The sequence below is a fragment of the Erythranthe guttata genome, chromosome 12 (assembly GCF_056151865.1).
Source record: "Erythranthe guttata isolate IM_541 chromosome 12, IM_541, whole genome shotgun sequence".
Classification (NCBI taxonomy): Eukaryota; Viridiplantae; Streptophyta; class Magnoliopsida; order Lamiales; family Phrymaceae; genus Erythranthe; species Erythranthe guttata.
In genome coordinates this window covers 10,941,259-10,965,045 of record NC_142544.1, presented here as the reverse complement: position 1 = coordinate 10,965,045, position 23,787 = coordinate 10,941,259, and the positions used below count along the sequence as shown (strand labels likewise).

Genomic DNA, 23,787 nt, shown 5'->3' with positions numbered 1-23,787 from the left:
TAAATGATAATATTGTATATAACTTATTTTGTTAGTAATGTAATTTTAATGTCAAGGATCTTATTTTATTTTTATTTCTTCATTTTTTTCCTTCTCTCTTTTTAAAAGGAGGATAGTTACTGCTTCCTGCTTCCCCAATTCCCTTCTTAGTGTCTTGAATTTTTATGCAAAGAGGTCGTTTTTCTCGACTTACTTAGTTTTTTTTTTAGTTTTCGTAGCTCGTTTGGAACCATATCCTAAGGAAAACGGCCCGAAAAACAAAACTCATAACCTATGGTCATGAATCGCGTCAGATTTCGGTGATTCGACGTCGTTTCGACTCATAAAAATCTTATTTTCTATTTTAGAAAAATCATATCAATTCACAGAAACATGTGATGATGATTCCGTCAGTGCTACTTCTTAAATTGCGACATCTACTTGAATTAGGTTTTAACTCATTTTCGCATTTTTCTGCAAAATGGTCGTTCTTGCCAACTTATTTAGGTTTTTTGAGTTTTAATAACACATTTGCAACCCTATCCCAAGGAAAACATGCCTAATTACAAAACTTTATGACCTATTGTCATGAGTCGCGTCAAATTTCGGTGATCCAACTTCGTTTCGACTTAAAACAAAAAAAATCAAATTTTACTATTTTCGGAAATTCTTAGAAAATTCATAACAATTCATAGAAACACATGATAATGATTCCCTCAGTTGTGTAACTTCTAAAATTGCGAGGTCTATTAGGATTAGGTTTTATTTCATTTTCGCATTTTTCTGCAAAAAATGTCGTTTTTGCCGACTTATTTAGGATTTTTTAGTTTCCATAGCACGTTTGCAACCCTATCACAAGGAAAACGGCCCGAGAACATAACTCACGACCAATTGTCATGAATCGCGTCAAATTTCGGTGTTCCGACGTCGTTGCGACTCTAAAAAAACAAAAATTAAATTTTACTATTTTAGGAAATTATTTGAAAACTCATATCAATTCATAGAAACATCAGGTGAGGATTCCGTCAGTTGGGTTACTTCTAAAATTGCGAGATCTATTAGGATTATGCTTTTAACTCATTTTCGCATTTTTCTGCAAAATGGTCGTTTTTGTCGACTTATTAAGGTTTTTTAGTTTTAATAACACATTTGCAACCCTATCCCAAGGAAAACTGGCCTAATTACAAAACTTTATGACCTATTGTCATGAGTCGCGTCAAATTTCGGTGATCCAACGTCGTTTCGACTTAAAACAAAAAAGAATCAAATTTTACTATTTTCGGGAATTCTTAGAAAATTCATAACAATTCATAAAAACACATGATAAGGATTCCCTCAGCTGTGTAACTTCTAAAATTGCGAGGTCTATTTGGATTAGGTTTTATTTCATTTTCGCATTTTCCTGCAAAAAATGTCGTTTTTGCCGACTTATTTAGGATTTTTTAGTTTCCATAGCACGTTTGCAACCCTATCACAAGGAAAACGGCCCGAAGAACATAACTCACGACCAATGGTCATGAATCGCGCCAAATTTCGGTGTTCCGACGTCGTTGCGACTCTAAAAAAAAAAAAAAAATCAAATTTTACTATTTTAGGAAATTCTTTGAAAACTCATATCAATTCATAGAAACATCAGGTGAGGATTCCGTCAGTTGGGTTACTTCTAAAATTGCGAGATCTATTAGGATTATGCTTTTAACTCATTTTCGCATTTTTCTGCAAAATGGTCGTTTTTGCCGACTTATTAAGGTTTTTTAGTTTTAATAACACATTTGCAACCCTATCCCAAGGAAAACTGGCCTAATTACAAAACTTATGACCTATTGTCATGAGTCGCGTCAAATTTCGAAGATCCAACGTCGTTTCGACTTAAAACAAAAAAAATTCAAATTTTACTATTTTCGGGAATTCTTAAAAAATTCATAACAATTCATAAAAACACATGATAAGGATTCCCTCAGCTGTGTAACTTCTAAAATTGCGAGGTCTATTAGGATTAGGTTTTATTTCATTTTCGCATTTTTCTGCAAAAAATGTCGTTTTTGCCGACTTATTTAGGATTTTTTAGTTTCCATAGCACGTTTGCAACCCTATGACAAGGAAAACGGCCCGAAGAACATAACTCACGACCAATGGTCATGAATCGCGTCAAATTTTGGTGATCCGACGTCGTTGCGACTCTAAAAAAACAAAAATTAAATTTTACTATTTTAGGAAATTATTTGAAAACTCATATCAATTCATAGAAACATCAGGTGAGGATTCCGTCAGTTGGGTTACTTCTAAAATTGCGAGATCTATTAGGATTATGCTTTTAACTCATTTTCGCATTTTTCTGTAAAATGGTCGTTTTTGCCGACTTATTAAGGTTTTTTAGTTTTAATAACACATTTGCAACCCTATCCCAAGCAAAACGCCTGAAGAACAAAACTTTATGATATATTGTTATGAATCGTGTCAAATTTCGGTGATCCGACGTCGTTTTGACTCATAAAAAACAAATTTTGCTATTTTAAGAAATTCTTTGAAAGTTCATATCAATTCATAGAAACATCAGATGATGACTCCGTCAGTTGTACTAGTTCTAAAATTGCGAGATATATTCGAATTAGGTTTTAACTTATTTTCGCGTTTTTCTGCAAAATGGTCGTTTTTGCTAATTTATTTAGGTTTTTTTTGAGTTTTAATAGCACATTTGCAACCCCATCCCAAGCAAAACGGCCCGATAAACAAAACTTAATGATGTATGGTCATGAATCGCGTCAAATTTTGGTGATCCGACGTCGTTTCGAATCATAAAAATCAAATTTTACTATTTTAGGAAATTCTTAGAAAATTCATAACAATTCATAGAAACATCAAATGAGGACTCCGTCAGTTGTACTACATCTAAAATTGCGAGATCTATTAGGATTAGGTTTTAATTCTTTTTCGCATTTTTCTGCAAAATGGTCTATATTTTCCTACTTATTTCGGTTTTTTGAGTTTTAATAGCACATTTGCAACCCTATCCCAAGGAAAATGTCCCGCAAAACAAAACTCATGACCAGTGGTCATCAATCGCGTAAAATTTCGGTGATCCGACGTCGTTTCGACTCATAAAAATATAATTTTACTATTTTAGGAAATTCTTAGAAAATTCATAACAATTCATAGAAATATCAGATGAGGATTCCGTCAGTTGGGTTACTTCTAAAATTACGAGATCTATTAGGATTAGGTTTTAAATCATTTTTCGCATTTTTCTGCAACTAGTCGTTTTTGCCGACTTATTTAGGGATTTTTTTAGTTTCTATAGCATGTTTGCAACCCTATCCCAAGGTAAACGGCCCGAAGAACAATCCTCATGACATGTGGTCATGAATCGCGTCAAATTTCAGTGCTCCGACATCGTTTCGGCTCATGAAAATCATATTTTACTATTTTAGGAAATCCTTAGAAAATTCATAACATTTCATAGAAACATCAGTTGAGTATTCCGTCAGTTGCATTACTTCTAAATTTACGAGATCTATTAGGATTAAGTTTTAAATCATTTTCACTTTTTTTTGCAAAATCGTCGTTTTTGCCGATTATTTAGGTTTTTATGAGTTTTATTAGCAAGTTTGCAACCCAATCCTAAGGAAAACGGCCTGTCGAACCAACTCATGACTTAATGTCATGATTCGCGTCGGATTTCGGTGATCCGACGTCGTTTGGACTCATAAAAATCAAATTTTACTATTTTAGGAAATTCTTAGAAAATAGAAACATTAGATAAGGATTACGTCAGTTGTGTTACATCTATTGGGAGGTCTACTAGGATTAGGCTTTAACTCATTTTCGTATTTTTCTGCAAAATGGTCGTTTTTGCCGACTTATTTAGGGTTTTTTTAGTTTCCATAGCACATTTGCAACCTTATCCCAATGAAAACGGCCCGAAGAACAAAACTCATGACTTATGTTCATGAATCACGTCAAATTTCAATGATCCGACGTCGTTACGATTCATAAAAATCCAATTTTACTATTATAGAAATTCTTAGAAAATTCATAACAATTCATAGAAACATCAAATGAGGATTCCGTCAGTTGTGTTACTTCTAAAATTGCGAGATCTGTTAGGATTACGTTATAACATATTTTCGCATTTTTCAGCAAAATTTTCATTTTTGCCGTCATATTTAGGTTTTTTGAATTTTATTAGTAAGTTTGCAACCCGACCTTAAGGAAAACGACATAACGAACCAAACTCATGACTTATGGTCATGAATCGCGTCGGATTCCGGTGATCCAACCTCATTTCGACTCATAAAAATCAAATTTTACTATTTTAGGAAATTCCTAGAAAATTCATAACAATTCACAAACACATCAGATGAGGATTTCGTCAGTTGTATTACTTTTAAAATTGCGAGATCTATTAAGATTAAGTTTCAACTCATTTTCGCATTTTTCAGGAAAATGGTCGTTTTTGTCGACTTATTTAGGCCTTTTGAGTTTTATTTATAATATAATTTTGCAACCATATCCCAATGAAAACGGTCATAAGAACAAAACTCATGACCTGTGGTCATGAATTGCATCGAATTTCGATTATCCGATGTCGTTTCGACTCATAAAAATAAAATTTTACTATTTTAAAAAATTCTTAGAAAATTTATAACAATTCATAGAAACATCAGATGAGGTTTCCGTAAGTTGTGTTACTTTAGAAATTGAGAGATCTATTTGGGTTAGGTTTAACACATTTTCACATTTTTATGAAAAATGGTCGTTTTTCCCGACCTATTTAGTTTCCATAGAACATTTGCAACCCTATCCCAAGGAAAATGTCCTGAAAAACAAAACTCATGACCAATGATAATGGGTCGCGTCAGATTTCGGTGACCCAACATTGTTTCGACTCATAAAAATCAAATTTTATTATTTTAGGAAATTATTAGAAAATTCATAACAATTCATAGAAACATCAGATAATGATTCCGTCTCGTGTTACTTCTAAAATTGCAAGGTCTATTAGGATTAGGTTTTAACTCATTTTCGCATTTTTTCTGCAAAATGGTCGTTTTTGGCGACTTATTTAGGGTTTTTGAGTTTGAATAGCACGTTCGCAACCCTATCACTTAGAAAACGGCACGAAGAACAAAACTTTATGACCTATATTCATAAATCGCATCAACTTTCGGTGATCCGACGTCGTTTCGACTCATAAAAATCAAATTTTACTATTTTAGAAAATTCTTAGAAACTTCATAACAATTTATAGAAACATCAGATAAGGATTCCGCCAGTTGTGTTGCTTCTAAAATTGCGAGGGCTATTAGGATTTGGTTTTAACTCATTTTCGCATTTTTCTGTAAAATGGTCGTTTTTGCTGACTTATTTAGGTTTTTTGAGTTTTATTAGCAAGTTTGCAACCCATTCCTACGGAAAACAGCCCGGAGAACTAAACTCATCACCTATGGTCATGAATCGCGTCAGATTTCGGTGATCCAACGTCATTTCGATTCATAAAAAAACGAAACACAAACTACACCGAAAAAACGCACTACACCGAAAACACACTAAGAACAAAACACAAACTGCACCGAAAACACGCACTAAAAAAACACTACACTGTAAGACACAAACTTAAAAAAACACGCATTACATCGAAAACACACACTAAAAACAAAACCCACACTACACCGTAAACACACACTAAAAACAAAAAACACACACTAACAACAAAACACACACTAACAACAAAACATAGTAACATACACTATGAAAGCGCACTGTAAATACGTATTTCGAGCTTATAAATAAATAAACCGGAAATAAGGTACAAAATAGAGTTTTATTGATTTAACTAAAAAATTGGGTTACAATCTCTATTTAAAGTCCCCCGATTCTTCTCCTCGAGAGTGGTAATCTTGAAAATTTTAATATCCGAGGTGTAATCGCCTTTTGATCTCCTCCAAATATTAATTAGTAAATAAATAACGTTAATTCGAGGGTTTCGTAACTTATCCTCGAATCAAACGTTAAAGCTTTAAACAACGTGCAACGAACACCTTTGTAAGATTTGATGGAATTAATGCTTTCGATTTCTTCCGTCAGGGGTTTGTACTTCAATAACGTTAATTCGAGAATTTTGCGTATAATCTCGAATTAAAAATATATTTATTGAAGAACATGTAACAAACTTCTTAGTGTGCTCCGGTGGACTTTAATACTTGATCCTCCGAATGTGTACTATCGGATTTCAATAACGTTAATTCGAGGGTTTTATACCGTAATCCCGAATTAAACGCTATGAATGTTGCCTAGAACACCGTAGAACTTTTATGAATTCGTAGAGAGCATTTGTATATTCTCTCTTGTAATTCTTGAAATCCTCGTGATTGTCTTCTTCTTAAGCTTCTACACATGACCCCTATTTATACCTGTAGGGTGAAGACTTTTCCATAATTACTTGACGAGGTGGCAAATTATGATTGGCCCTTCATGATTTGATTAGTATTAATTTCATCAATAAAGATATAGTTATTAATACGAAATATATATTTATTTCTTTCTATAATAACCTAGATATGATTTTGGTTACCATATATCCAATTTTGAGGGAGAGGGTATTTCCATCGAGGACGAGTACTTCCATCGACGATGTCCGACTGCAACTATAAAAGGGTGGTCAAGACCCTACACCAACTCATAAAAATTCCAGAATATTCATCCTCCGTTTTTTTTTCTTATTGTTATCTCGATTTCGTTTGAGACTTGAACTGGTAAGGATTTCGAATGTTAACATCGACAGTAACTCTTCACTCTTATATTGCCCACCAGGTGTTCGTTAATATGCCCCAAAGAAAGAATTATATCTTCTCTACCTTGGAATCTCCTTTTGCTCTTTAATCTATCTATTTTTTTTTCGTAGGTACAATATTCAAGGTTTCACCAGGAAGGCTTGAGTAAGTTCCAGAATTTGTAGATATTCAGAACAGTAGGTATATGTTCATAACACCGTTTTTTTTTTTTTTTTTTTATTTTTTTTTTTTTCACTTATTTGTTCCCTCCGTTCGGACTTTGACAGACAGGTCATGGCGTACTTTAAAGACACACGTTCTCCCCTCGGTGTCGAACAGTTGGTGGTACTTGACGACGAACGCCAACCACTAGATAAAGGCACTACTATGGTGGTTCATACTTCTTTAATCGGTAGATATCCAATGCAATGGCCCCGATTGACCAGTACGTATAATATAAACGAATGGACTCACGAAGTCTCTTTGAGCAAAACTCTGAAGGTGTGGACCTTACAAACGTCCCATCACAAATATTCGGATGAAATTGTTCATTTACCGACGTTGGGCAACAACATCATCAAGGGCAAGGCTATGTGGGGAGAGTCTCTTCAGTTTACTGGTGAATTTCATTACACAGCAGGGTATTGGGAATGGACTGAAGATGTACTTAGCAGGTGCGAGAGTAAGTTAATTAGCGCGCAAATATATGACTCGGTGTATGCGTCCCTGTTTACATATGATCGAAATTCCGAGATCATTAAGGTGTTTTGCGAAGCCTGGTGCCCGATTACAAATACTCTTTTGACGTCTCTTGGTGAACTATCCTTGTCATTATGGGACTTAAATACTCTCGCAGGTCTTCCTTTGACCGGACTTCTTTACGACGAAGTCATCCCTTGTGCCGAAGAGCTTTGTGGCATTGATGCAACCGGATCCAGGTATATGCCTCGTACTTGCAAACATTTGCTCCATGTTTACCATTTACTTCGAAAGAAAGCTGACGACAACTCCCAAGTCTCAATCGAGAAATGGATCAAATTTTGGTCTAAGAAGCAACTGAAGTATCATCAGCCTCCTCTTCGTAAGGAGAGAAAAAAAGTTCGTCCAAAATCTACGCATAATCCTCTTGGCAGCTTTGATGCTCATGATGAATGGGATACAGCGGAGAGAGAGTTATTCTCGAAGCTCAAAATTGGCAATGATTTAAGAACTGAAACGTATTTATCAGCATTTCTTGCTTGTTGGCTCTGCACTTTTGTTCTTCCGACTGATAGCCCCGACACAATACGTCCGTCTACTTTCAAGATGGCTAGCCTGATGGCGAGTGGTCGTAAAGTGGGTTTGGCCGTCCCTGTCTTAGCGAGCATATACAAAGGGTTTAAATAAAATCTCAATTTCTCCGAGACCAACTCGCGTAAGTTCCCCATTTCCCATCCACTTTGTCTATGGCTGGTTGGCACATTACTTCAAAACTCATTATCCGGTTTGGCAAGGAGTGCGTGACCCTAAAATGATGACTTACTCTGGCGAGGGTGGTGCGAAATATTATGACCCAAAAGAATCACGCAAGCGGATTCACAAAGGAGATTTCGCATCTCGGACTTGTACTATGATCACCAAAAGCAAAGATTTTTTGTATGTTGATAATGCCAACGGTGATGAGTTAGAACAAAATTATTTCATTGCGATTCGTTCGAACTATCTCCCTCTACTTTGAGGCGAAGAATTTATTATCGAGCCTTACAGTCCGCATCGATTTAGTCGTTAGTTTGGCTACTACCAGGATGTCCCCGGTGTTCTTATGCGAGATATACGCAGAGTTTCTTTAGAAGAAGGACTCCGACATTGGCGTTTATGCATTTTATCTAAATCCATGTCTAGAGCGTGGTTTTCTTCTATGCCTCCGAATGCGAAACGATTTGCCTCAGAAGACCACAAAAAATGGTGGACTAATACCTTTGGTAGCTATCTTGATAATAATATCGCGAAGCTGATTAATGTGGACGAGAACAAGCCCGTGTCGAAAGAAAAACTTTCCGATATAGAAGATAGTCTACCAACTCCATCTGACGTGGCAGCCCGAACCACAACACCTCTTGCATGAAGCAAAATTAATTCTCGCCCATTGGAAGAAAGTGGTAGTAGTAATGTAGACCATCATTGGAAGCGATCGAAGAAGGATCCTCAACCTTCAGAACTTGGAACTATTGACAATGCAGTCACCAGCCCTCTGCAGACAGTGGATACTCAAGTTAATGAGGTAACTATTTTTTTTTTTTTTTTTTTTTTTTTTTTTTTTTTTTTTGTATAAGCCCATATTTTCTATTGCAGTTAGAAAATGAGGCCATGAACGTTGTCGATGTCGATGGATCACAAGATAGTCCAAAGTCAATAATAGGTCCCAACTCGATTACGACAACTCTTTCGGTCGAAGCATTGACACGTAGACCTCCATCTAAGGTGGCCATCGCTGCAGAAAGGCCATGTCCTGCTGCTGTTTCCGTATTTGAAGGCGATAAATTCGTTCTTACTCACGAGAAGGAGTTTCTTCGAAAATTATGGGGGGATCTTCGCATCAAGATAATCAATACCCCCGTTGAGTTCATTTCATCTATTCAAGATAATGTGGAAATCGTGCTCCAATCAATGAAGCGTTTTAGTGATTTTGACATTACTCACGTGGAGGGATTAGTGAGAACATTATTCGAAAATGCAGCAGCCTATGATGAAGCAAGGTCTATGACGTCAGAGAAAGCACCTGAATAGCTTCTTGCACGACAATTTGACGAGGTTAAAGATCGTCTTCTTGGTGCCCAGACTAGAGAGAACAAAGAAAACGCTCAAGTTCGAGCCACAAAAAATGAATTGGAGGGCATCCAAAAGCAGCTATATGCGATAAAAGGACAAAAGAAGAAGTTGTCTTCATCACTGAAGCGACAACAAGAATCTCTTAACAAAGACATCTTTGTATTCACTTAAAACCTCAAGATATTGTTGTTCCTCTTCAAGACTCAAAAGCTCACTTACGAATATTGGACGATGGTCTTCCATTGTGCCTAGGTTTAATTCCTTCAACTCATCAACGGTGGCTTGCCCTCCATCCTCAAGTTGTAGAGGCGCTTCTGGTATTTCATTTTCGGAAACTTCTTCGTGGTCGTCAACAATACTTGCATAATGAGTGTTGATCGTAACTTCGACTTCGTGTTCACTTTGATCGCCATTTTGTTCCGAAGCATGGTGCTTGATGATGCGTCGTTTCACTTTTACCGCTCCATTCATGGCAATGACTAGGAGCGGCTGATTATCTTCATGCGTTCGAAGTGCTTGACGGCCTTGAAATTCATCCATGGATTCGAACACATGTATCTCATCCTCACGAACCCTCTTCCCTTGTTGGTTTCGATTTTGCTCTCCAAGTCGTGAGAATACAGAACGATCCTTCACATATAGTCTACCATGAACAGTTGAAGTGTTATTTGAAGGACCAAGTCTTTCAAAGATAGAAGATCGGATTATAGGTGCACTGATTCTGTAAAAAACAGAGACACGATCCTCACTTTTCTTTTGATTATTCTTGTTCACGACACTAATGCATTGGACACCAACACATTTCTCCTTTTTTCCTATACGTATCCTAACCGGTTGTTGAGGAATAAATCCCAAACCAGTCTTAGGTTGATCAACGTGGAATCTTTGTCCTCTTAAAGCTCGTTGCACATCATTGAGTCCATGTATCTTTTCCCCAGTTAACTCAGGTTTTAATTCACCTAGACGAGATGGATTAGAGGAGTTGTAACTGGATTTCTCCAAGAGATTGTATGCTTTCGGGTCGTATGTCCCGCTAGCCTGTTGATGTTGGAGTGCAACACGAGACATCTTCTCTTCAGCTACTGGGCTTAAGCCAGTAATGGGAATAATCAATTCCTTCTTCACAAGTTGGCAATTGCCTACCTCAATATCTTTTGGTCGTTCTTGTCCATTTTCCAACAGCGTAGTGCATTTACTGAACACAACCCGCCTTTCTTGGTGCGATCGAGGAACGTATCGAAATACTGGCAAGCTCAACTTCCCGCTAGACTTATCATTTTTGTTTTTCGGAGTTTCAGCTGAAGTTTTTAATTCTTCGGACTTTTTGAAACTAATCCCTGTTGGTACAAGTTCGAGACAATTTCCATTAGCGGACTGATATGTTGGGGTTTCCAAAGCCAACATTTCGTGCGTCAAGCTCGACTCTAAATATAGTTTAGCATCTGCAAAGTGTGACTCCGCCTCAGTGAATGGCTTCGCATTAGCATTGACTTTTACTATTTCTGCATTCCTCGAGTATTTGAAGCATTGATGAAGGGTGGATGGAACTATTCCATTTTCATGGATCCATGGCCTTCCCATTAACAAGTGATAAGACGTCCTTGCGTCGATCACATGGAATAGTGTACTCGACGTTAATTCTCCAATGGTGAGGTCCAAACGGACCATCCCAATAGCTCGTTGCCCTTCTTGGTTGAAGCCTTGAATAGTCAGACGACTGCGAGACAAATCATCGACTGCAATTCCCAATTGCTTCATAGTAGATTTTGGCAATATACTGACCGCGGAGCCTCCATCGATAAGTATGCGGTCAATCTTCTGCTCACGTATGAATCCCGAGACAAATAATGGTCGATTATGAGGTTTTGACCCTAGTAACAGATCGTCATCCGCGAAAGTCATAGCCGCACAACAAGGGATATATAGCCGAGTCTCGTCCTCATCTGAAGTTGTGCGTTCTTTCTCATTTTCTGGTAAGAAGAATTCCTTTGGAAAGAACTCTTGCAAAGTCACAGGTTTAGGAACCGGATTTCTAAGAGATTTCTTTGAAAGGCCACTACTCGGCTTAGAGTCTCTGTTTGACTTGATGCGATGAACGTACTTAGCTAGATGTGGTTTCTGTGATGGCAACACATGAAATTTGTCAACGCATCTCCTTTGTCTATGCCGAAGTGTCACGAGAATCCATTCCCCCTCATCCTCTATAGCGGAATCTTCACTACATATGACTTCTTCCTCAGAAAACAAAGCCTTTATCAATTGAGGTTCCAGACTTCCAAATTGAAATGCGGACATTGTTTTCATAGTTGCGGGGAGATCTTTTCGCGTATTCCATGCGGGACATATGTTGCTTGAGAGTGGAACGACACTTGCAACATTTGAGTTGACAACATCTTCAGTGTCTATTATTATTTTGCCATCTCTTGCAAGTCCCATGATCTTTTCCTTAACCACGAAACACTTCTCTATGGGATGACCAACCACTCGATGATATTTACAATACTTTGGATCGTCCATTTTTTCCACCTCATCTGGGCGCTTTGGCTCCGGCAACTCAATTAATTTTCTTGTTAGCAGCTCATCAAAGATGTTGCGACGTCGGAGTCTGGAAATGGGTACTCTTTCTCTTGCATTTCTTTCAACGTAGGTCGACGCCTATCACTTGCCATTCGTTGCTCCCCAGTTTTCTCGTTCTTATCCTTAGAAAGGATTTTCTCACCAATTGTTTTAATTGCCATCGATTCCTTTGTGGAGGGTCTACTGAACTTATCGTTTCTCTTAAAATCTTTCTTTTCTCCCTTTTGACCATCCATTGGGGAGGTACTCTTATGATTCGCAATGCTCAACTCCATATCATGGGCACGGGTAGCCAATTCTTCAAAATTCCGGGGCTTAATTCCTTGTAAAATGTAGAGAAGTCCCCAATGCATTCCTTGGACGCACATTTCGATTGCCGACACTTCTGACAGCTTATCCTTGCAATTCAGACTCAGCGCACGCCAACGGTTAATGTAGTCAACAACTGGTTCATCTTTCCATTGTTTTGCATTAGTAAGTTCTATCATGCTGACCGTACGCCGGGTGCTGTACGTAGAAGCGGTTCAAAAACTCATATTCCATCTCTAGGTCAACGTACCAATCAAAAGCATTGCCTTTAAGTGATCTCACGAATTTCTTCACCAAGAGATCCCCGTATGTTCCTGCATTGTTGCAGGTTTCTATGAAATGGACAATATGTTGCTTCGGATTGCCCTTCCCGTCGAACTGTTGGAGTTTTGGGGGTTGATATCCCATCGGCATTCTCAATGCATCAACCCTCTTGGTGTATGGCTTTGAATACATGAGCGAACCTTGAGATGTTCCGCCATATTGTGCTTTAATAGTGTTAGCAATCATTTCTTGCAATTGTTGGACACAGAGTGTGGCAACAGACGTTGCGGAGTGAGAGGTTTTTTTCATGAGATCATGGACGGCTTCCGTTTCTTTTTCTTTTTCAATGCGACGGGAAGAAGATTCATTATGAGGGCTTTATTCCCCAACATTCGTTTGCTCTAACTTGTCCATTAATTGAGCAATTTGCAAGTCCTTGTCCTCAACTATTTTTTGAAGATTAGCTACTGTTTGGGACATTTGAGCCAATTGTTCATCCACTGTAGTCGCATCGACCACCATAGCAGGTAGAGTGGTAAAGGCATGAGACTTGTAATCAATCTCTGTCAGACTTGATGAATTAGACCCATCGGACGAAGAACCCAAGATTTTGCCTCCGGCAGATGATTGATTAACATTGACCTCAATGTCAGTAATCTTTTGAAGCAAATGATTTTGATTCCTCTTTGGAGCCATCGGATAAAACGTAATTTCAACTTGACGCAGGAGAAAGAGATGAGAGGTAGAGATGTCCCACTGGGCGTGCCAATTTGTAAACACGTATTTCGAGCTTATAAATAAATAAACCGGAAATAAGGTACAAAATAGAGTTTTATTGATTTAACTAAAAAATTGGGTTACAATCTCTATTTAAAGTCCCCTGATTCTTTTCCTCGAGAGTGGTAATCTTGGAATTTTAATATCCGAGGTGTAATCGCCTTTTGATCTCCTCCAAATATTAATTAGTAAATTAATAACGTTAATTCGAGGGTTTCGTAACTTATCCTCGAATCAAACGTTAAAGCTTTAAACAACGTGCAACGAACACCTTTGTAAGATTTGATGGAATTAATGCTTTCGATTTCTTCCGTCAGGGGTTTGTACTTCAATAACATTAATTCGAGAATTTTGCGTATAATCTCGAATTAAAAATATATTTATTGAAGAACGTGTAACAAACTTCTTAGTGTGCTCCGGTGGATTTTAATACTTGATCCTCCGAATGTGTACTTTCGGATTTCAATAACGTTAATTCGAGGGTTTTATACCGTAATCCCGAATTAAGCGCTATGATTCGTATATTTCCACGACGAACGCCTTGAATGTTGCCTAGAACACCGTAGAACTTTTATGAATTCGTAGAGAGCATTTGTATATTCTCTCTTGTAATTCTTGAACTCCTCGTGATTGTCTTCTTCTTAAGCTTCTACACATGACCCCTATTTATACCTGTAGGGTGAAGACTTTTCCATAATTACTTGACGAGGTGGCAAATTATGATTGGCCCTTCATGATTTGATTAGTATTAATTCCATCAATAAAGATATAGTTATTAATACGAAATATATATTTATTTCTTTCTATAATAACCTAGATATGATTTTGGTTACCAAAAGAAATAAAACATAGAAATATAAATTTAATTACGAGTTAATTAACTCCTTAAGAGTAAATCAATACTTTTTTGACACATTATACATATACGTGCCATCATTTTATTTTTATTTTTTTTATATGTCTACACGCACTACACGGAAAACACACACTAAACCGAAAACACACATTAAAATCATAACACACACTATACCGAAAACACACATTAAAAACAAATCACATACTAAAAACAAAACACTCACTACAAAAAAAGACACACTAAAAATAAAACACACTACACCGTGAAAACGCACTAAAAATGAAACACACACTACACAAAAAACACACACTAAAAAAACCCACTACACCAAAATCACACACTACACTGAAAACACAAAAAAAAAAGAGAGGGTAAAATACACTTTGCACCCCTGTACTATGAAAAAGGTCGCATTCACCCCCTATAGTATCGAAAACTACAAACAACCCCCTGCTGTTAACCATTCCGCTAGTCAAAGCTGATGTGGCAAATTTACCACATTTTCTCGAATTTCTGGACAATTTTACCCCTTTTAGCCTACTATTCCATACAAAGAAAACCATTATTATACAAATCTCATAAATATTATGAAAAAATTAAAATTCAGTTCACATACTCAAAAAATTATCAAAAACCATTTTCAATTATAATTATGAATTAAATCTTTCAAAAAATTGGCAAATATAGTTAAAACAAATAAAATATTTCATTTATGGAAATTCCGCAAAATATTAAATACGAAATTATATAAACAATAATAAGTTTGTAAAATTACGAAAAGAAATTCGTGTGAAAGTTCGAAAAAATATTTTAAATTTCTTATATTTTCTTCATGTTTATAATGTTCTAAATATCCTCTCAAAAAAATGTTCTAAAAAAAAAAGAAATTGTACCCAGTAAACAAATCAATTGATTATCCTCCTCAATATGAATCAACAAAGGGACATCAATATTGCATAAATATTAGCAAACTGAAAACAAATCAAGGAAAATCATTCACCAAAACCAACAAAAAACATAAATTGAGTCGACCCTTGGTTGCACCGAGCCGTCATCTCGAAACAACGAGCCGTTACCTTTCTTACAATTACTACTCATTCTCAGATTTTTTACAACCACCATTTGTGCCGCCATTTGCCGACGTCACTCCGCGCCGTCGCACTGCTCGCGGTTAGTGATGGTTGTGGGGATGGATCGACTGGAGGAGAAAGAAGGGTAAGACTGGTGAGTGGAGGGTAAGACGAAGTGAGTGAGTGGTTAGGCGGCGGCGGAGATGGTGGTGCTAGTGGTGGCGGCGGAGGGGATGGGGAAGAAGAATGGCCGCTGACATCAGTGAAGATAGGGAAAAATATTGGTAGGCTATTCTAGCAAAGGGAGAGGGTACAAACGTAAATGCACGTTTATTTATATAGGTGTGGATTTCTTGACCATTGACTGTTAAAAGTAAGGGGTTGTTTGTAGTTGTCGATACTATAGGGGGGTGAATGCGACCTTTTCCATAGTACAGGGGTGCAAAATGTATTTTACCAAAAAAAAAATACACACAATACACCAAAAATACACACTAAAAAACACTATACCAAAAAAACATACTAAAAACAAAACACACATTTCACTGAAAGTACACACTTGCCTTTTAGGATAAATCATTCCTTCCAAAAGGTCGAGTGGTTTCGACTAAAGTGTTCGTTCAGTCACAATTTATTCCGTATGTATATATATATATATATATATATATATATATATATATATATATATATATATATATATATATATATATATATATATATATATATATCCGCAATCGAATTTATTTATTAATTAAAAGTATTTTAGTGAAGAATCATGAGATGGTGAGAGCTCAGAATACAGAGTGGCTATTGCTCCGGCGAAGTACGCTTTTGCTTGTGGCCTTTTAATCTGAGAGTTACATACAAGACAAATAAATCATCAGCAGTTTTCATTAAGTATTTAATTTTGAAACAAAAATAAATTAATTAATTATATATTTTATAAATTAAAAAACACAATTTGTGCTAACTAGCCTTTAATGTTGGAGTGAGCAATCCATTGTCTAGGGTAAAAGGTTGATGCTCAAGTGTAACAGCTTTTGCAAATTCAAAACCCCTTAACTGAAAACATTAGTATAAATCAAAGATTAATGTGGTAATTATTAATTAATATAACATAATATTGCTCCTAAATATATGTTTATTTATTTAAATTTACTATAATTTTTACCTGAGCTTCCCTTGCGACGGTATCCATGTCAGCAAGGACAGCAGCCCTCGCACGGTGGTCCCCACATAGTTCTTTCACATCCACGTACTAAAAAAAAAAAAAAAAAAGTGTAAAAAATGATTGAAGCTATAAAGAGAAAATTTGATACAAGAAAACATGTACAAATATATAGTTTAGGGAAAATTACTACGAACCCCCAAGGTAAGATCAAATTACGAAAACCCCCTCATGCTTGTGTAATTATAAGCGCCCCTCAACTCTTACATGTCTACCTTTACGGCGTCAAATTTACGTGTTTTTTTCATGAGTAATCACGTAGTTGAGGAGATTGCTGTAATTATTCAAACAACAAGGGTTTTTTCGTAATTTGACATTATATCGGGTGTGACTGTAATTTTGCCCTATAATTTAATTTTTCAATATTGTTGGCACGAGATTTCTATTTGTGAAGATTGAAGAAATCCGCCATACGTGGAAATTAAAGATTGGCAAAGATTTGTTTTCCATGTTTATTTTGGAATTAATTAGAGTCCTATTCTTGTAATATTTTTATTAGGACTTAGATTTATTTCCATGTATTATATTCTAGTAAGGTATCTTTTGTACTTATCCAGAATAGAAGTAGAAATCGACTAGGATTCTATTACCTAGTTAATCGATTTCTTAGGGCTCAAGTTAGGCTTAGGGTGGTGGATTTCGTGCCTATATAAGGCCCTCAACCTCATATGAGTCCTATGGAGCTTTAATCGAAAATATCCCAGCATAAAGGTTTTGAAGGGTGCAGCCCGTGCTGCAGCCCTGTCGGCACATCAGGTGCGGCAACAGAACAGGTTTCTTCTACCAGACCATAAAGAAGATCGGCGTTTCGGGAGAAGTGCTTAAAAGATCTCGGGAGAGGTCGATCCGCCGTTTGAAGGAAGTTCAACATTAGAGGAAGTCCAAGAGTGCGGAGGAGGAATTGCCTTGATTATCAACAAGTTCGAGTCGTGTGCAAGAACGGCGTATCACATAAAGAGGGAGTCTTTAGGGTTTTATTAAGTCCTATTAATGTACACTTAAATATGAACTAGTTTTGCAAGTCCTCGTGGATGTAGGGTACATTTTTATCCGAACCACATTAAATTGTTGTGTTTTTTATTCTGCTTTTAGTAGATTTATTACTGTGACAACACAACAATTCTGTAGTCTGTCTCAACAGATGAGTGGACTTTGATAGGCATTCAAATTCTACAATTGGCATCAGAGCGGGTCACTAGATATACTTAGTGTCTAATTTTGGGTTTTGATTTGTTTGATTTGCTTATTGGATGACGTGTGTCCACAAGGAAGGTTGAGACGGAAATCTGTCACGGCATTCACCCAATTCCGCTGCGTTGTAACGTGCCCCGTGATGGGACACTCTGATAGAAGACCAAGACGGGTGAAGAAAAGTGGCATCTCTGTTGCAGGGGGAGTAAATCTCATCTGCAGGGGGAGTTCTTGTTAAACATGGATTCTAACCAATCTATGCCAAAGGGGGAGATTGTTGGCACGAGATTTCTATTTGTGAAGATTGAAGAAATCCGCCATACGTGGAAATTAAAGATTGGCAAAGATTTGTTTTCCATGTTTATTTTGGAATTAATTAGAGTCCTATTCTTGTAATATTTTTATAAGGACTTAGATTTATTTCCATGTATTATATTCTAGTAAGGTATCTTTTGTACTTATCTAGAATAGGAGTAGAAATCGACTAGGATTCTATTACCTAGTTAATCGATTTCTTAGGGCTCAAGTTAGGTTTAGGGTGGTGGATTTCGTGCCTATATAAGGCCCTCAACCTCATATGAGTCCTATGGAGCTTTAATCGAAAATATCCCAGCATAAAGGCTTTGAAGGGTGCAGCCTGTGCTGCAGCCCTGTCGGCACATCAGGTGCGGCAACAGAACAGGTTTCTTCTACCAGGCCATAAAGAAGACTGGCGTTTCGGGAGAAGTGCTTAAAAGATCTCGGGAGAGGTCGATCAGCCGTTTGAAGGAAGTTCAACATTAGAGGAAGTCCAAGAGTGCGGAGGAGGAATTGCCTTGATTATCAACAAGTTCGAGTCGTGTGCAAGAACGGCGTATCACATAAAGAGGGAGTCTTTAGTGTTTTATTAAGTCCTATTAATGTACACTTAAATCTGAACTAGTTTTGCAAGTCCTCGTGGATGTAGGGTACATTTGTATCCGAACCCATTAAATTGTTGTGTTTTTTATTCTGCTTTTAGTAGATTTATTACTGTGACAACACAACAATTCTGTTACGTCACCTAATGTCGTAACATGTAGTCTGTCTCAACAGATGAGTGAACTTTGATAGGCATTCAAATTCAACAAATATAATGAACAAAGCCACATATTAATATTGTTTGATAAGATATGAAGCTCGACTCCAATTAGTTGAGATGCATTAGAACAAAACTAATAGAACAGCTCGATTTATATTCGCTTCAACTACGACAAATTTTAAAGTTCGATCGAAAATTTAAATAAGTTTGAACAATCATATAGGATATACCTTGATGCCTTGTGTTGCAGCATATTCTTTTAGTACATCATGTTCCACTACAACAATGGCAACTAGAGCAGAGTTCAAGCTATCACCTAGCACCAACAAAAATCACATTTAATGTAAGAAATCTAAAAAAAAAAGATAAAATAAATAAATAAATAATAATAATAATAATAATTATTATTATTATTATATTTCCTATTTTTCTCACCATATATAAAACATTGAGCAACAAATTTACATTTAGCATATACATTTTCAATCTTCTCCGGGGCGATGTACTCTCCGTGTGCCAGCTTGAAAATATTCTTTTTTCTGTCGAAAATCGGAGAGATATAAATCGTTCATTAATCGCACTCTTAATCCATTTTAGACTTCAAGAATTTAATCGTCGTCTAATTTTGTAATTAACCTGTCAATTATCTTCAGTTGACCTCCAGGTAACCACAAACCGATATCTCCGGTGTGAAGCCATCCGTCTTCATCGACCACTTCTCTCCTAATTATATAATCACATCAGCATACACAAATTTCATTTAAAAAAAATAATTCATTCTTAATAATAAATAAATAAATAGCATGTATATATATATATATACACACACACACACACACACACGTACGTTTGCGTTTCATCTTTATAGTAGCCCTGGAAGACAATCGGGCCTCTAGTGCAAATCTCACCGCGAGGATATGGTTGATCATCGTACGTATATTTCATTTCCGGAACATCCACAAGCTTCACTTCTGTTACATTAAGTAAAAAATAAAAAAAATTAGATGAATAATGCAAATTAAAATAAATAAGAAAAAAGTGTGACTACTAATCACTACTAACCACAAGAAGGAATTGGAGAACCAACATGACCAATTAGATTGTCGGATTCATCCATGCAAGTTATTGCGCCGGAAGCTTCCGTCATTCCATACCCTTCGACAACTTTGCAGCCAAAGCACCTAAAACAACAAATCTCTAAATAATATTAAAATACTAGGTTTTTCGATGCTGGCTCTGCCACTGGTCGAACCGAATGATTGGTTTTACGGTTGGCCAAGTAAACTTACTAAGATATGTCTAATTTTTCATGTTCTTGATATGTGCTTAATTGTAGTATGAATTAACTATTAATCATAACAATAGCTACTATGCCTAGTCGAAAACTTACACGCGAAGAAAGTCCATAACATCGGGAGACAAGGGTGAGGCGCCCGAAATCATGCAACGAACTCTGCCTCCGAGCTTTTCCTTTAGTTTATTGAACACTAACATGTCCCATATTATCGATGATTTTTCATCTGAAATTAAATAATCAACTTATTTTTTTTCTAATATGTTTATTAAAAAAAAAGAAAAAAAAGGAGTTATATAGTTACCGTTAGATATCGCTTGCTTCTTAGCTTTGTAAGCGGCATTAAATAACATCTTCTTAATAAATCCACACATCTTCACCGAATTCATTACGCTGCAGCCTCAGGCAAAAGCATTACATATACAATTAACCGATTTTTTGTCGCATGAATTCAATAAAAGTTTCTATATTTTGGAAAAACGAACAAACACATTGTGAAAATCGATTTTTTTTTTCTTTTCTAATACCCGTGATATATCCTGTTGTATAAACGTGGAACACTACAGAAGATTGTCGGTTTTAGAGCAGCCACATCCTCCAACAATTTCGTATTATCCTAATAATTATATAAAGGCGAAAATTTATTCAAAATATTCATACCATTGTTTCTTGATCAAGGATCAAATATTTTATAATCTAACGAAAAATAAATTAATATACGAATATCGAGCGGTACATACTCCTTGATAAAATCCAGATGCTCCTCCACAGTAAACCAGCATGATTTGGTTAATACGCTCGTAAACGTGGGCCAGAGGAAGATACGATTTATGACTGCATGCAATAATATTATTGAGCTCAAAGTAAAATGTTATACGAAACAAATAAAAAATATTTAATTCCGTGTAAATTGTTATATAATTAATTATATCCGACTCACACATCAGAAGGATAAAGCTTGAGAAACAGACTCGAACCAGCAGTGCTGGCAATGAAATTTCCATGAGATAGTACAACACCCTTAAATAAAATTAAACAAAATTGTTAATAAAGGGATTGAAAAATTTAAAATAAAAAAAAAATTAAAATATATACCTTTGGTGTACCGGTTGTACCGCTTGGTGTAGCAAATAGTAGCGATGTCATCGGGCGTGGGAGGGGAAAAGGGCTGAAGGCTTTTTAGACCCTGAAGATTTTGTTTTTACTATGTATGTTAAGTTTATTAAAACAAGAACTTATATTATGATTTCTTTAGATTTTTTTATTAATAATAATAATTATTATTATTATTCTGAATGAAATTTGCATATTATAGGGCAAATGGAGTAAGTTTACTTCATGGTACAGCTCGGAATATGAGACGATTTGAACTCCGTTTGTCGATGGATTAAGTGATGAGGTCTTTTGAACATCTATTCTTCCAACAACCTATATTACAAGAAATTGAAATAGTTTTAGTTTTTTTTTAATCTTTTACTACAAAATTATTAAATAAATAAATAAATAAAAAAAAAAAACGAGATTTCTCTGAAGTTGCTTACGACGATCAGATGTACGTACTGATGGAGTCTCGGACAAGAAGCTCAGAAGCTGCTCATTTTCAAGTGCAAAACGGTTAAGAAGTTCATCAATTTCAACTTATTTCAAAAAAAAAAAAAAAAAAAAATTAAGGAAAGAAGCTGTTTTGCATACTTTCCAACTTTACCCTTGTTAATCCTAAACTCTCTCTTACCACCTCACTAACGAATGAATCACTGCAAGGGTATTTTAGTCTAAATATACAGTTTTTCCTAAAATTTTGCAAATACCTTAAACAGATGGAGTAATAGCATTGTAATAATTCATGTAGTAAAATAAAATTTAAAAAAATGAAGAATAAAAAGAGCTCACGGTATCCAACGTTTCCGAGGCGCAAACTATAGCTTGCGCAGACACATGATTCACAATGTATTTGACAGCTTCTGGACCTGCAAGAAGATTGAAATAAAATGAAAAAAAAAAAAAGTATTTTCGAGGCTTAGCTATTTTGTGAATATTATCACAAATTCGAAATGATAATCGATATCACAACTTACCTAAAGTATCATATAAGGGAACTGAAATTAAAGAATAGGCAGAGCAAGCATGGTCAACTATTACCCATTCTGGCTTGTTGACTAAGAACAGCCCAACACAGGATCCCTTTGGTACATAAAAAATTAAACATATATAAAATTCGAATAAAACGGTAATATCAAATGTTTTTTTTCCAGAAAAAAAAAGAAAAAGAAATTATTTGTACTAATTGAGCTTGCCTTTGTTATGCCGTGTTTAATTAGACCCGAACCGATGGCTGATCGTGACTTATCTGCTTCTCCATATGTCATCCACTTATATGATCTGTAGATCGAAAATCGAAACTAAATAAATAAGGGATTTTTTTAAATAATTGAAATTGGAAATAATCTTGTAATAAAAACTTTCTCTCCTATTGTTCCATCGTGTAGTACTCGTGTTCCTAAGTATTTGTTATCTCGAAAAATCTCAGCTGCACGTCTATGCTCGTGACGAAAGAAAAAAAAAAGAAGAGCAGATTCTCAATGAATTATACTTATTAGTTTAAAGAAAATTTAATTATTGATTTTTTTTTTTTTGCTTACACAAAATTATCATGCAAGGTGGAAATCTCGGGATTATCGAGAAATCTGCTGATAAGTCTCGAAGGAGAGCGTCGACTTCTGAAAGACAAATAGTATAGGCTTAATTGCGGCTATAGGAAATATATTAAAAATGTCGAATTGGAATTATTGGTTATAATAAACAAAGAAAATCGGACCTGCGTACGTGACATATTCCGGTCTCGAGCTTTTCCTGGAGCACTACACTGTACCCTTGCTCTCCGGCCGGGGCAGCGGCGTACGGGCGAAGAAGCGGCGGTTGATCACCGGAATTCGGAACGAGATGATTTTGAACTGCGTTAATGTGTCGTTCAGCTTTTACATCCATGGTTTTCGATATACTATGTTTTAAAACATATATTTTCTGACAATGTAAGAAGATTTTTACTCAGTGATTAACATTTTAAAAAATAATTGAGTCTTAAAACACATGTACAATATTAATTAATCTGGCAGACCTATAGTCTTCTACACTTAAAATTCAATGGTACCATTTTTCTTGGACCTTCAAAAATCAAAAGTAGTATTAATTAGTGTATTAATTAATTAATTTTATTAATTGGTTAATTGCATTTATCTAAATAGATTAAAAACATAGGCTCATTTAATTTGCTGCCACAGGAAATTAAAAAGGTCACAGCCAATTAGGCGCCTACCTCCATCTTTAACCCTCAGATAACATTCTATACGATATACGCTATCTTCTCGCTTAGCCAGCTCGAGATCGACGAGCATGTCGTCCAGCTGTACATGCGTGACGTCATCGAAAGTCGAGTTCTCCAATCTCGTGTAGATATCGCACACTTTCGATGTATACCGTACGAAGGTTGATAGATTTGATTGTCGAAGATGGCTCGAATCAGTGCCGACTCCAGAAAAAAATATAAACATGCAAAAAAAAATGTTGACCGACTGCGTGAGAAATTGGGAAAAGAAAGTGGAAAGAG

At 36.0% G+C, this 23,787-nt stretch overlaps 2 pseudogenes across 1 annotated transcript; one reads left to right on the top strand and one right to left on the bottom strand.

The window, feature by feature from the left end:
* Positions 1-7,501: 7,501 nt before the first annotated feature.
* LOC148766439 (uncharacterized) lies at positions 7,502-9,641 on the top strand (annotated as a pseudogene).
* A 6,497-nt stretch (positions 9,642-16,138) lies between these two features.
* On the bottom strand, positions 16,139-23,227 carry LOC105949910 (long chain acyl-CoA synthetase 6, peroxisomal-like; annotated as a pseudogene). The gene is made up of 22 exons (XR_016034933.1): positions 22,999-23,227; positions 22,823-22,900; positions 22,647-22,718; positions 22,478-22,562; positions 22,259-22,364; positions 22,074-22,150; positions 21,725-21,773; positions 21,519-21,611; positions 21,279-21,369; positions 21,124-21,203; positions 20,924-21,017; positions 20,711-20,799; positions 20,488-20,576; positions 20,280-20,409; positions 19,952-20,070; positions 19,737-19,860; positions 19,526-19,612; positions 19,325-19,428; positions 19,120-19,205; positions 16,582-16,668; positions 16,386-16,472; positions 16,139-16,260 (listed from the first exon to the last, which is right to left on the bottom strand). The product of XR_016034933.1 is annotated as a long chain acyl-CoA synthetase 6, peroxisomal-like (transcript).
* Between the last annotated feature and the right edge of the window lie 560 nt (positions 23,228-23,787).